The sequence below is a fragment of the Thermobia domestica genome, chromosome 3 (genome assembly GCF_964235325.1).
Source record: "Thermobia domestica chromosome 3, izTheDome1.hap1.1, whole genome shotgun sequence".
In the NCBI taxonomy this organism is placed as follows: domain Eukaryota; kingdom Metazoa; phylum Arthropoda; class Insecta; order Zygentoma; family Lepismatidae; genus Thermobia; species Thermobia domestica.
This window is the reverse complement of record NC_137456.1, coordinates 72,727,586-72,741,334: the sequence shown is the minus strand read 5'-3', so window position 1 is coordinate 72,741,334 and position 13,749 is coordinate 72,727,586.

The window sequence follows — 13,749 nt, the reverse complement described above, 5'->3', positions numbered from 1 at the left end:
ATCGATGAAGCCAAAAAACAGCCGAGCATCGGCACGTCTGATTGGCTACTCTCGTTTCTGCCATCGTCTGATTGGCTACTTTCGTTTCTGCCATTATTGTTGGCTCAAAATGTTGCGATCCTATTGGGCGGAGTGGGCAGAGTAGGGGTGGCGAAACTGTGACGTATAGCTTCAAGATTTTGTTATAAGGGCAGATCCTCTATTTTATAAGATCCTTGGATGAAACTCACAGTACGAAAGTATTAGCGGAGGTCACACTGCTCTTATTGGCAAAAGTCACTACATTCAACTATGAAACTCACAGACAAAGGATACTACTCAGTCTGAATTCAAAGCTGGACCTGGACTCAAAAAGAAGTGTTCTTCACAAGTTCGTTTGTCACTACCTCATATATCTACTGTATTTCGTACAGGAACCTCAGGCAGATAAGTAGCTATGATAACGACTGCAGCTCTTCAGACGGCGCTTACATAATAGAGAAATCGAAAATCCGTCGGGAAAAGGAAAACGTAGCGTTTCATTTGATGGAAGACATACGAAATATAGTCTTCGTGTCCTTTATTTCAATGAACGGAAAGGGGAAAGTCGGGAGGGGGACTACAGAAGAGAGATACAAAAGCATTACTAGTGGAAGAACCTGGTCAAAATATCTCGAACATGTTCCGCTTTCAGAGTATGGAGGCAAATTAGCGAAAGCGATTCTCCAATTTTTGGAACAAAGTTGAACAGACATTCACAACTACTTGCATTGGAATGCGATGGAATTAATGTGAATTCAAGTAGATTTAATAGAATAATGATATGTGTGGGGGGAAAACTTAGGAAAGAAGATGAATGTGTGTCTAGTACATACGAACAAACTTCCTTTCGACCACCTAGTTAAACATCTCGATGGAGCATCTACGAGCTCAAAGACACTAACTGATCTCTCTGGACTAATTATACAACCTTGTTGGTTGATAAGTTCTTCAAGATAGCTGTATCTTTATGTAAGTATCCTTGCACTTGAATGACCGTTACATTGGCCGATTCAGTACATGGTTCAGGTATAATTGCTGTGAAATTTCCCAACACTTGTGGAAAATCGTTGAATTGACCCATTTTCTTTCAGAAAACAAGAAACAAGTTTTTCCATTCATTTGCACATGTTAATGAATATTTCTCTATTTCTGATAGCCATTTTTCATCCACGATAAGGGACAAAAGCAGCGACATTAGGACATTAAGATGAAGATCAAGACAGGGGGTTTCCCAGGATTTTGATTTCAGGGGTAGATATTTTCTGGGGGGTGTCCCGACTTCTGCATATTAGGTTTCTATATATATCTTTTACCATATACACACTTAATGTTTATACGTATTTAATGTTAAAATATATTAAAAAGCTAATATACCAAGTTAAATCAATGAAATCCAAAACCTGCTCGTTACTTGCGTAGCTTACCTCTCGAGTCATATTAATAATATGTTTACTCACCGTTAAACTATTGCAACTATTAAGAAAAAACTAGCACTCACGATTTCTGGAAGCAGAATTAGATTTTCAACCATCCCTCATATGAACACGTAAGTCCATAAAACACATATTAATACCAAATATACAGAACTTCACTTTATTTGCAAAAGGCAGCTAGCAATCCAAATACTAATCACCCTGTTTGCTTGCAGTTCAATCATACATAACTTAAGGTTGAAATAAACGACTTTTCACTTCACATAAGTTACCACACTTGCAGTATGTGTCACTATGCACATCTAGTGTTTTCTCCTTGATTTCTTAAGCCAGCGGTTGTAAGTTCTCTCAATGAAATCGTTGAATAGGCGAACACTTTCTTCATCATCTTCCCTTGCATCTGGAATCTTGGGACCCTCGATGAACACTTTCATAAGAGCACACACATGTTCAGGGGAGAGTAGCTCTTTGAGAGCAGAACATTCTGTTCGTTGTCGAGAAAGATCTCTCCACAGAAGCTGTTCCAATGGGCAGAAAAAGTATCTTCCTCGCAACAGTTGAGTCATTGTAAGTTAAACTACACAAAAATCGTCACTAGAAATATCCTCTGGCAACCTCTTTTCCATTCTACCTAGGTATACTCAAAAGAAAGTTCTTCCGACACTTTCAGTAGAGAAGACAGTTTCTTGAAGTCTGGCTTCTTTTCTTCTCTTTCAAAGTTTTCTGAAACGTGACCAAAACCTGAGAATCATCGTTAAATCTCAGTCTAACATCTTCCACAACTGTCTTTCTGTATTTCTCAGAAACACGCAGTATTTCAGTTTTGTCAATATCACTGACGGATACAACACCAGCTTCTTGTGCAGACTCGATCATTTTTGCTGACAGATCAGAAATCTATTTTTAGACATAGTGCTCGCAATGCTCTAATTCAGTTATGAATAAACTATGCTTCCGGGTGAGATAAGGCCTTCTGAAAGGTTTCCTTCGTTCCACAACATGATGCCTAATCTTAGGAATGAAAAGAAGAATGGGTTTTTTTCGATAAAATTGCATTAGAACAGACCGATACACGAACATTTGACTTCACTTCAGAGAATCACTGCATCCCAGTACAAACCAGATTACAAAAACTTCATTGGTAATAGAGCTTAGTATTACAACAATTGTCAAATGTGCCATTCTTATTTTAGAAAATTATATTGGGTCGATTAAGATTCTTTTCCCTTTTCCGTTGGTCCTCTTCTAAGAAAGTTCACCCGTCACTATCCTAGTTCGTGCTGTTTGGCAAACGAACGTGTAATAATCACCCGCACCACAAGGGAAGCCCTAGTTTGCCTCACATGGTACGTTCAAGTGATGACGTCATGAACAACACAGATTATACCCGAATTATGCAAAGCGACATTCACATAATGATTCGCGTTCGTTTCATTTATCGATCTTTTGGCAATCGCTCAGTAGTATCGACATTTTTAAAAAGCAAAGCAATTGATGAATTCGCCAGTTTTGTAACCAAGTTATTTTAAAAGTCGTTAGTCGCTTTTCTAAACATTTTGTCATTATCTGCCTCTCGGAGTCCGCTAGATTTAGCAACTTGTCGCTAAGATCGGCAACATCAGCACCGAATTACGATATGTAGGGCCTTATGCAGAGTCGTTCTGACGCGTGATTAGTGTCATACTAAAAAATTAGACTAACATATGTTTCCTGCAGTAGTCAGGCCTTTAGTATGACTATAACCATACGTCAAAATGACACTGCATAAGGCAGATAGTGTTGCCAGTCAAAACACGCAAATGTTAATTAAGTTTTAATAATGTTCCTTGCTAAATAACATAGACAAAAAAATACTCTCCATTATCTACGCTAAATCAGAATATACACCGTATCTATAGAATAGAAACAGAAATAAGGACAGTAATAGAAGCTGAAATATCTTGCGAGTGTCGGTAATTCTGTAACCATAAAGCTGGGTATCGGCAGAACAAGACAGCTTGTCATGCTTGGGATCCTTCTTGGAGCGTGAAAGTGGTTGAGGAAGGGAGGCAAGGCAATGCGAGTTAGAAGGAAGCAGATGTTGCCTCGCAAGCCTTGCATCCCTTGCTCAACGGCGCACCTAGAAGGAGACACTCTGTACAGTACAACTGACTACAACAGTGAATTATCTTTGACAGTATTCTCGTGATAGTTTTGAGGTGTGTTAGGAGGGTATTAACTGAAATTATCTAGGATGTGTTCCTCGTAATCTGGGGGTGTAGAGGGGATGTAAGAAAATCTATGGATCAAGAACTGTCTACAATAGAAAAGAAGAGGCTTACGTGAGTTCACCATCCGCGAAATAGACTTTGGAACTGTTGATTTCTACATGATTGGTTTTATCAGGTAACGGGAACAATGGCTAAGTCGATAACTACGAACCGGATTGAAGAAAACAACAAGAACGCAGCCAAGACCGATTATAACATTACGCCGTTTCCCTAACATTCTCAGACTGTTGAGATACTTTAGTAGCGGAGGCTTTGAAAGCAGTTTGTGGACCCGAGCGAAGAGACGCTTACATTCAGGCCAAACTGCACTCGTCAACATATACCAGTGTTTCAAACAAAGTATAATTATGTCATGTGAAGATGAACAAGTTTACTAACAAAAGCATGACTAACAACGGGTTAAGGTGGGCGGGAGGAATGATACAATTAAAATAAATATTTAAATTAGCTTTGATGTTTATCTGAAGCCGACATGGTACATAACGTATGACTCGTATCATTTTTTCTGTATATTTTCCCGCGTTTATGAAGTGAAGTAGAAGCCATGGAAACAGGTAATGACGCTTGGCGGCTTGGGAAGCAAAATCTTATGCGATAAGGTAACGCATAGGTACCCCGGCTAATGAGCTGGGGAATTGGAACATTTGTGTGTGTGCGATGTGCGAATGGGATCTTCAGGTCCGTACCAAAGATGTTATAAAATAGAGGATCTGCCCATACAACAAAATCGTGAAACCATACATCATAGCTTCGCCACACCTACTCTGCGCACTCTGCACCACTAAGATCGCAATGTTCCGAGCCAACAATCATGGCGGAAACGAGAGTAGTCAATCAGACGTGCCGGTTCAGACGTTGCTCGCTTCATTGAGTTCATATGATGAGGCTACGTATGGGCAGATCCTCTATTTTACAACATCCTTGGTCCGTGCGGTGGTGTCCGATGCGCTCGCAAACCTCGAAGACCACATAATGGCGAATCTTGGTGCAAAAGATAGTGATGATGGTATGAATTGTGTTGAAGAATGACGGATGTATGTTAAGACATTGCGAACATTGAATGTAAAAGAGGAACGATAAGAGAAATATGCGGGAACGATGATAACGGACTTTGGAAGAAAAATTTACTGATTTGTATATATATATATATATATATATATATATATATATATATATATATATATATATATATATATATATATATATAATTCCAGATACTCATTCACTCATTTTATTACCTTGCTCTACCTACAACCTAAATGGGACAAAGTTTTACAATATAATTTCGGTTATATATGATGATCATAATATATATACACAATATTTTGGAGAACATGCAGCAACCATACTAACGGGCAATAGAAAAACGAAACTACTGGGTAAGTTGAATGACACCAATTCCGTGAAACAGGCGACATAAATTCGCGAATATTTGTTTCACGTATATTATGAGAAGTTTGGGCTTCACCGCGTGATGGATGGCTTCACTTTTTAATTTTGTGTAAAAACCAGACTGAAAATTTTTGGTACTTTTATAATTATGGAGTCTGAAGGTTCAAAGAGAAATTGTCGCAAGCAATGAGCTTGATTGGAATAGTAGTTTTTCTTGGGATGATTCCCAGGAAGCAATCTATTTATCTGATGAAGATTCAGATATAGTTCACGAATTATAACATGTACAAGATGAAGAAAAGTAAGAGAGTGATTATTATTTTTCACACTCTATGGATAAGTTTCCAGAACTGGATTTTGATATGGAATATGATTTATTTGAGGACAAGGAGATGTGAATGTATTTAGATCCGATTCGCCTCCAGAAATTTTGACACTCTCGCCAATCCGTTCCCCTAAACACTTCATATCACAGTTAGATAATTTTGTGCATATATTGTTCATGTAAAAACATTGATAGTAAATGTGTGACAGACTGTATTACACATTGAAAACCAGATTATCCATTAATGTGCAGATGATGCCAAGGGAATCTACAATGAAGAAACGCATAAATGTTTGGTTGTAGATCCTATATCATACAAAACAAGGGTAGTGTGTTATTACCACACCGAAAGTTGAAGACCTTTTCTTCACTGTATGTGGATGCACAAAAGATGAACGCATATCATACCATTTTTATAGTAGTTATAGCAGTTGTGACCAATCTTACATACTTATTACCTAATGGAAATTTTGCTTCAAAAAACACAACATGGATACCAATTAAACGCACTTTAAGAATATGATTTGAACGAACGTTCAGTGTTTCTGTAAAGTGTTCGTGATTGGATGAATTTTGTTATGATTTTTTATTTTATTTCTTTTTGTTTTGCTGAAGGATCATATATTCTTATATAAACTGGTTATAATAATTTTGGTAGTGGAAACTGTGCAAATAGAGAACGTTGGGCCTAACTGTATATCTTTATATGTATGAGTATGTGCGTAAGCGCATGTGCAAAACATCACTAATATTTTTCACTTTTAAGTAAGAAACTGTGAAAGTTCTCAGTAGACAATCTAGTCATGGAGAATCCAAACAACAATAGTGTTCATATTGTTGAAAACCCACCTAAGAAGATTGGTGAACTGCCCAAACTCATTGAACTCTAGTTTTAATGAAAATTAAATTTCTACTTATCAACAAATAGTGAAAACCAAAATGGTGTTACCGAAAACGTTATACGTAAAACATCTAAGAATACTAGGGGTTTTAGCAAACAAGAAAAATATACGCTCTCGGAAACACAAAGACTTTGTGTTTCCGAGTGCACTTTCAGCACTAAATTGGCCAATATGTGGTTGTGCATATAAACACATTACTATTGATTGTATAAAGAACATATAGAAAAAATGAGAACCTGAATATTGTCATGAATGTTACAGTAAAGAAAAGCACACAACTGACACAAATATATTAGGAACGTGAAAGACTAGAAAGTTTCACAAAACCAGTCGAAAACACATGTCTTACAGATCAAAACATGTGTAACAAAAGAAATTCGTGATATTTATAGCGAAGCATAAGAAAGACAATTGTACACGGGATAAACACCAAATTGCAGAGATGAAATAGTTAATCCCTTGTTTGAAAAAGATAAGAATTTAACATACAATAAGTACTCATATTCTTAAGTGAGTTTTGTTTCTTTTTTTAGTCTTGCGAGAACTATGACTATTGTATAGCATGAAATGATATACAATAAACATTACGTTGGTTTTAAAAAGTACATAGTGAACATAAAATTCATGTTTTATTTTTTACAAGAAATCGAGAACTCGAGAACTTTATACTATGTTGAATTTTAAACTTATTTGAATATATATATCTGTGTGTATGTGTTCGTCATACAAGATTTCTTAAATACTTTAATTCTATTTTACATACATTTTAAATTTGATTATATAGAATACAAACATATATCAATTATGCATGTATAACTTTTATTACATTTTACATATTTTTCAGTGCACGTTTGAAATAAAAAAACATGTAAATATTTTCTAAAAGAAAAACTTTCTTAAATTGCAAATAAGAAAAGTATATTTCTTTTCATTTGTAAAAAATTTTTACATGATTTATCTAATTCTATCTGACACACACTCATAGTCAACGTCTTGCGAATAAAATCAGAAAAATAAACACACTGCTGAACAAGACTGCACTTATTTAATATAAAAACACATTTACAAGTGACGTTTCGATCTTCTAACCAAGATCATCATCAGACGTACACCTCTGATGAGGATCTTGGCTAGAAGATCGAAACGTCACGTGTAAATGTGTTTTTATATTAAATAAGTGCAGTCTTGTTCAGCAGTGTGTTTATTTTTCTAATTCTATCGTTTAAGATTTTACTTTTTGAAGTTTTAAACATTTTTTAAATTAATTTTTCCTTATGATTTAGTGTAGAAAAATGAAACAAATTCAACACATAATGTTGATTCTTCTTCCCGGCAAACTTGAATATTTGAAAAATATATTCGTATTTTAATTAAGAAACCGATTTATTTTGGTGTTGGAGTTACCATACTGTGAAGGTAATATCCACACTCTAATTTATTTATATAAACACACACCCCATGTGCTCCTGTTGAATCGGAAGAATGCAAATGTATTAATATCACTAGTGCTTTAACATTTTTAAGGTAAATTATCTATAGCGTAAACAGCAAGGAAATGATCAGCTATGAATTTATCAGCAATTACAACTTTTACAATTTCAATTGTAAGCGTTTTAAACTTATTTTGTGGCTACTATATGTTAATATATGCTTGTTGTTGTTTAAGTGTCTAAATTTGTAAAAACGATATAGTTAATATTTGGCATGTTGTTTGAGTTTGCAGCATCGTGAAAACAATGTAGTTAATATTTGCATGTTGTTGTTTGAGAGATTTTATAATTGTAAAAGCGATGTATTTTCATTTTTACACGTTGCTTAAGATGTCAACCTTGTGAAGATGAAGTAAATAACAGTTGCATGTTGTTCTTTTAAGAGCTTTTTAAATTTTTAAAAACGATGTAGTTAATATTTGCAAGTTGTACTGTATTTTAATTTTTGCAAGTTCTATTTTATTTTTGCAAGTCGCATTTTAATTTTTGGAAATTATGTTTTAATTTTCACATGTATTTCTCTTCTTTTGTAAGTTGTATTTTAATCTTTACGAGTTGTATTTTTATATTTGCATGTTCTTAAGAATTTTCAACTTGGTAAGAAATGATGTAGTTAATATCTGTTATGTTGTATTCTTATTTTTGCATATTATTCAACAGTATTTCAATTTGTAAAAACGATCTATTTAATGTTTGCTGCTATAGTTCATTTTTGTGCGTCTTGTTGTTTAAGAGTTTTTAATTTTGTAAATGCGATATAGTTAACATCTACATTTTTTTATTACTCATTTCTGACTGTGAGAAATATAATTATACGTTGTAACTTGCATGAGGAATATAAGTATTTTAAACACTTGCATTTACAACAGCAAAGCAAACTTTTATTTACAGGAAACGTCTTCAGACTGTGTAGCGAACATTTAATAATACTGCAATATATACGAATAAAACTAAACTGTAACATAAATAAATACGTAAATGAACATATTAATAGGTGTGTTTTAAAATTAGACACAATTATGATTTTGTACAAAAAACGAAAAGAAACTTTTAATACTTGAGAGTAAGACATTATTTCACATTTTCATAATTTTATAAGGGAGACTATTACATTTTAAACAGAAATTATTTAATACTTTTGAAAGATTGTACATAATGCAATTTTCACAGAGTATTACTGAAATGATAAAATGAATTAAATATATGAGAATATTAATAATTGAATAATATGAATGAGTTTTGTCTTTTCTGGCGAATATTACGTTATTGTAATTTATATTGGTTCGAACTTCTTACGAAATAATTTTAAACATCAAGTGTTGGAGCAAATACTAATATGAAAGAATAAATATTTTAAAATAATTGAGAAACAGAAAAGATGAATACAGAAGGAGAGTTTCAACTAAAAACAAATATTTAAAAGTAGGAGAGGGTCCAAGTAAAATGAAGGGCAAGGGGAATGAAAACAAATGGAATTTTTAAACCAACGGAAACTGCAAAACTTGGTACATCCTGTGTTCTCAGTAAACTTCCCTCGACGAGCTGGAGTTATTGAATAAATCGTCAGTCCACCGATTAATCGCAACATCCATGCTTTATAATAGCATTATGTGCAAAGATTTTTGAAGTTAAAGAAATTTCTGTCATTTTTAAGTGTTCTCCTTTACCAAAACAAAAACTTCAAATTTTCTCCTGACCATCTTAAATGTCCCTGACTTTCCAGTTTGTAGGAATCCTTTCGAATTACATAATTAATGTCATCACCACAGGAGAGACCGGTTCGATTCCCGATGGGACCTCAGGTGGTTCAAATCCTACAGTAAGGTTTAAATCCATGTCTCATATAGCTTTAGTCCAAAACTTAATCTTCATTATGGCTATACGATTAGGCTATATATTCCTTTGACAGATGAGGCCCCGATTCAATTTCCTCTGACAGCTCTCTAGATTCAGCTGAAGCTTTAAGTTCACCTTAAATATAACCTCGTGGTTGAACCTTAATCTAAAATATCATTAAATTTTAAAGGGATTGAGTTCGATGCTTCATCATGGGTTGTCTTGTGTGCACACTTGTGTTTTGTGGAACAGCAATCTTCTGATATGAAAGACGAAAGGGTCAAGGTCCGATATATGTCAATAGTTATTGAAACAAGCTTTTTACTAGAATCAGCACAATTTTTGCTTCAGCTGATATCCGGTACAATTAAAGAGGAATGAGTGGCTTTGAAAATGTAACGCTTGGTACGCGTTTATGGTAAATAGAGTTTGTTTTATTAATTGATTCGGGTCCTACCTTAATCAATAATAATAAAAGTGTGCTATTTAATGCTGTAATGGCTAACTACATATCATAGTTTCGAGTTCGATTTTTGATGGGGATTATTTTTAAAAAATACGATCTCGCTATCTTTTGAGAAAAAAGTTTAATACAAATTGAAGATTTAAAAAAAATACTTTCCAGTTAGAGCTCACAGCCTTTTCTTTTAGGCTTCCTAAGTATATCGTAAATGTCCGAAGTCATAGAACGGCTTTGTCCGTCCTTCCATCTGTCTGTCGATAGGTATCAAAGCAAAAACAGTAAGGTATCGAGACGCGGTTTTTTGTAATCGATTCCGCGCCCCAAGAATAGTTAAACTGAGCGTGTGAATGAAGGGAAGTGGATGCCCACCATGCTGGCAGACTATTGCTGGTGTATCATTAGAGACAAGAGACACACTCAGTACAAAAGAAAAAAGTAAACCATTATGTACGATCGACAGCTGTTTCGCATACCTACAATTCTATATAAGATATAGTGTCAACAATATATAGTAATGCTTTACAAACACAAACAAACATTACGTGCTGATACTCCAAAACTATCCCTGATGCAGAAAAACTAAAATCAGATTTGAATTCAAGAGTGAAAATCCTTTCAGAATCACTACTCGATCTCGCAGGGAAGCAACATCTATTGGCATTAGCAGCAAGTGACAGGGTATGTAGTGACATCTATATTGCGTAACGCACTGAAGTTTTCAGTTTATAAGGAAGTTTTGTGCCCCTTGTCTTTCTACAACCAACATAATTATATTACACAAGGTTGTATAACATTCTAGGATAGTGTAACAAACATAACGACATATTTCCCTTTTATATAAAAGTAACCAAGAAAGTTCTGTTGCTTTTTCACTCACCACTTTCGAACATCGATATGTCACCTAAGACGTACCTGGAAGATCAAAAATAGTCCCCATCAGCATCAATGACCTTCTGCCAACGTTCTGGAAGGCCATGAATTCCATCCATGGTAAAACTTGGTGGGTCATGAAGCGAAGAAGGTATCTAGTGCATTTTGCACCTCTACTAGGAATTTTAACTGGCGTCCTCTAAGGCGATTGTTCAAGGAATGGAACAGGTGATAATCGGACGCTGCAAAGTCCGAGGAGTATGGCGGATGCAATAGTTTCCCATTCAAGGCGTAAAATGGTGTCCCGGGTAATCCTAGCCACATGGGGATTAGCGTTGTCCTGTAACGGGAGGACCCCTTCGATTCAGAAGTGCTGGCTCCAGAGTTTTGAGTTTTTCTTGAACACGGCTCAACTGCTGACAGCACCCAGTTGCATTGATGCTCTGATCAGCTGGTAGCAGTCCACCGAGCACACAGGAGGATTTTCTTCTGATGTAGTGCTGGTTTCGGCTGTTTTGGGATCGGTGCATGGGATGCTAATCACTGATGACGGCGCCGTGGAGCTTCGTATAGGACCTACTTCTTATAACATGTCAAAGCACCCTGTCCAGAAATGGATCCTTCCTCAGCCGAGACAGCAAAGAAACACAGATGTCTGCTCGCGTTGCCTTCTGGCCCGGAGTTAAATCATGTGGGACCCACCGACCCAACTTGTAGTGCTTCCCAAGTTAATGGAGGTGTTACCGAATGGTTTCTTCACTCTCACTGAATTGTAGTCCCAGCTCTTCACATGACTGGCCACTGTTTGCCTCAATTCCTGCCTGAAGATCTCCATTTTGTACATATGTTGGTCTTCCGGCACGTGGTGAGTCTTCGAGTGTTTCGTCACCGTACTTAAACTTGTTAAACCACCGCTGCACTGTCAACGTAATCACGACACCCTCACCAAAGGCCTGACATATCTTTCGCCCTGCTGCAACTGCGTTTGACTACTTTGAACTCGTACAGCATACACGCTCTTATGACACTCTGTGGAGGTCCCATGTTCACTTTGTACTTACGCAAGTTCACGGTGTAACTGAACTGCCACAACCAGGTAGTATGGTGGTTATACCCACACCAACAACTGATCTTCGCCATATCTCCATTCGCATTCAACTCACGGTGTGAGGGCCAATGGAACACAGACCTCCACAAAAAGTGACAGAATTTTTTTGGTTACCTTAGTAATTAGGAGGGCTCGCATTTCTATGATCTAAAACTTAGAAAATATACATGGATTTATGCCCTAAAAATAGCAAAGTGTGACCTAAAATACACAACTTGACATTAATAAAGGGCTTGACTTCAAACATTTTGAAACTTTACTTACATGATATCAGGTTCTGTTAGTAAAGAAACCTGCAACGAATGTCAAATATTCCCCATACTCGATTTTTTTAAGTACCCCAATAATCATTTCAAGGGTTGGCCAGGGGAAAATTCTCCAGGGATCGTATCTCCGATTGTTATCAACGTGAATTGCTAGTATTTTTGCAGTACTACTTTCATCCATCGCGTATTTCAAGTTTTTCCTTGATGTGGAAGGAAATTTTCCATCAACCAACAACAAATCAACTCCTTCAGGTACTACTGCTGAGGAGTTGATAGAGAGAGACAGAGACAAGACAGACTGAAATGGCGATTTCTCTTATTAAAGTGGTTGATTCGCCTGGTCAAAAACTCCTACCCATCATCTATTCAATATTTTAAAATCTTCTTACACAAGCCCAAATATTTCTAAGAAACAAAGTTCCAAGTTACCTCGTTGCCAATATTGGCAAATATATTTCTGAGCAATAAGTGAAACTCGCGTAAAATATTACCAAAAATATGCTTTTATATCATTTTGGGCCCAAATACGTATAATCTTAAATTAAAATATAGATCAAATATTAATTTATATGACCAATAAAAACTTAATTTCCGTGTTCAAAAGTCAGAAATGTCTTTATACTTAATCAGGCGTGAAAAACGATACCAAGATTTAAAAAAAAAAAAAAAAAAAAAGTCATAGAAATTAGAGCCTTAATAATTATAAGATTTACGCGATCCGGCTCGCAGTATTTGCAGAAGAACTTGTTTAGTCGCTCAAATGTTAGGAGAATATCATAAACATGATTTTGTGAATTTTCAGATTCAATTTCTTCACTCAATGCCAACAATTTAAACGAATTCAGGGTTCCTACTGATCTGGAGAAATTTATTTCCCTGACGTTTGGCAGGAAATTCCGACTTTCATGACAGATGCTGGATGACGTTGACATAAATAAGGAATAAATAACGGTGAATATTTATATATGAGAACAATTATTCTATAGAGACAAATAGTAATCAATTGCTCATAAGTACATTCCATTTACGTTCCATAAAAATCTGAACAACGTCTATTATAATAGTTGGCTAAGCTGAAAATCGTATACAATTGATGTTAAAAAACGTATTTTATAAGATTTTCCTGACTTTCCCTGACTTCCCTGACCAGTAGGAACCCTGGAATTGATCGAACAGAAGAAAAAACTGAATCCCAATAAAACAGCAGTCTACGACTAAACAGAAAACAGGACAAACAATACTTCTACAATAGAAAATTAAAGAGAATTTGTATCATGCAGTAATCTCTACCAGATATCTCTAAAGAAGCCCTTCTCTGGCAATGAGGATGTATGGAGCCTATTTTGTAATAGGTGATGTAAATTAAAACACAA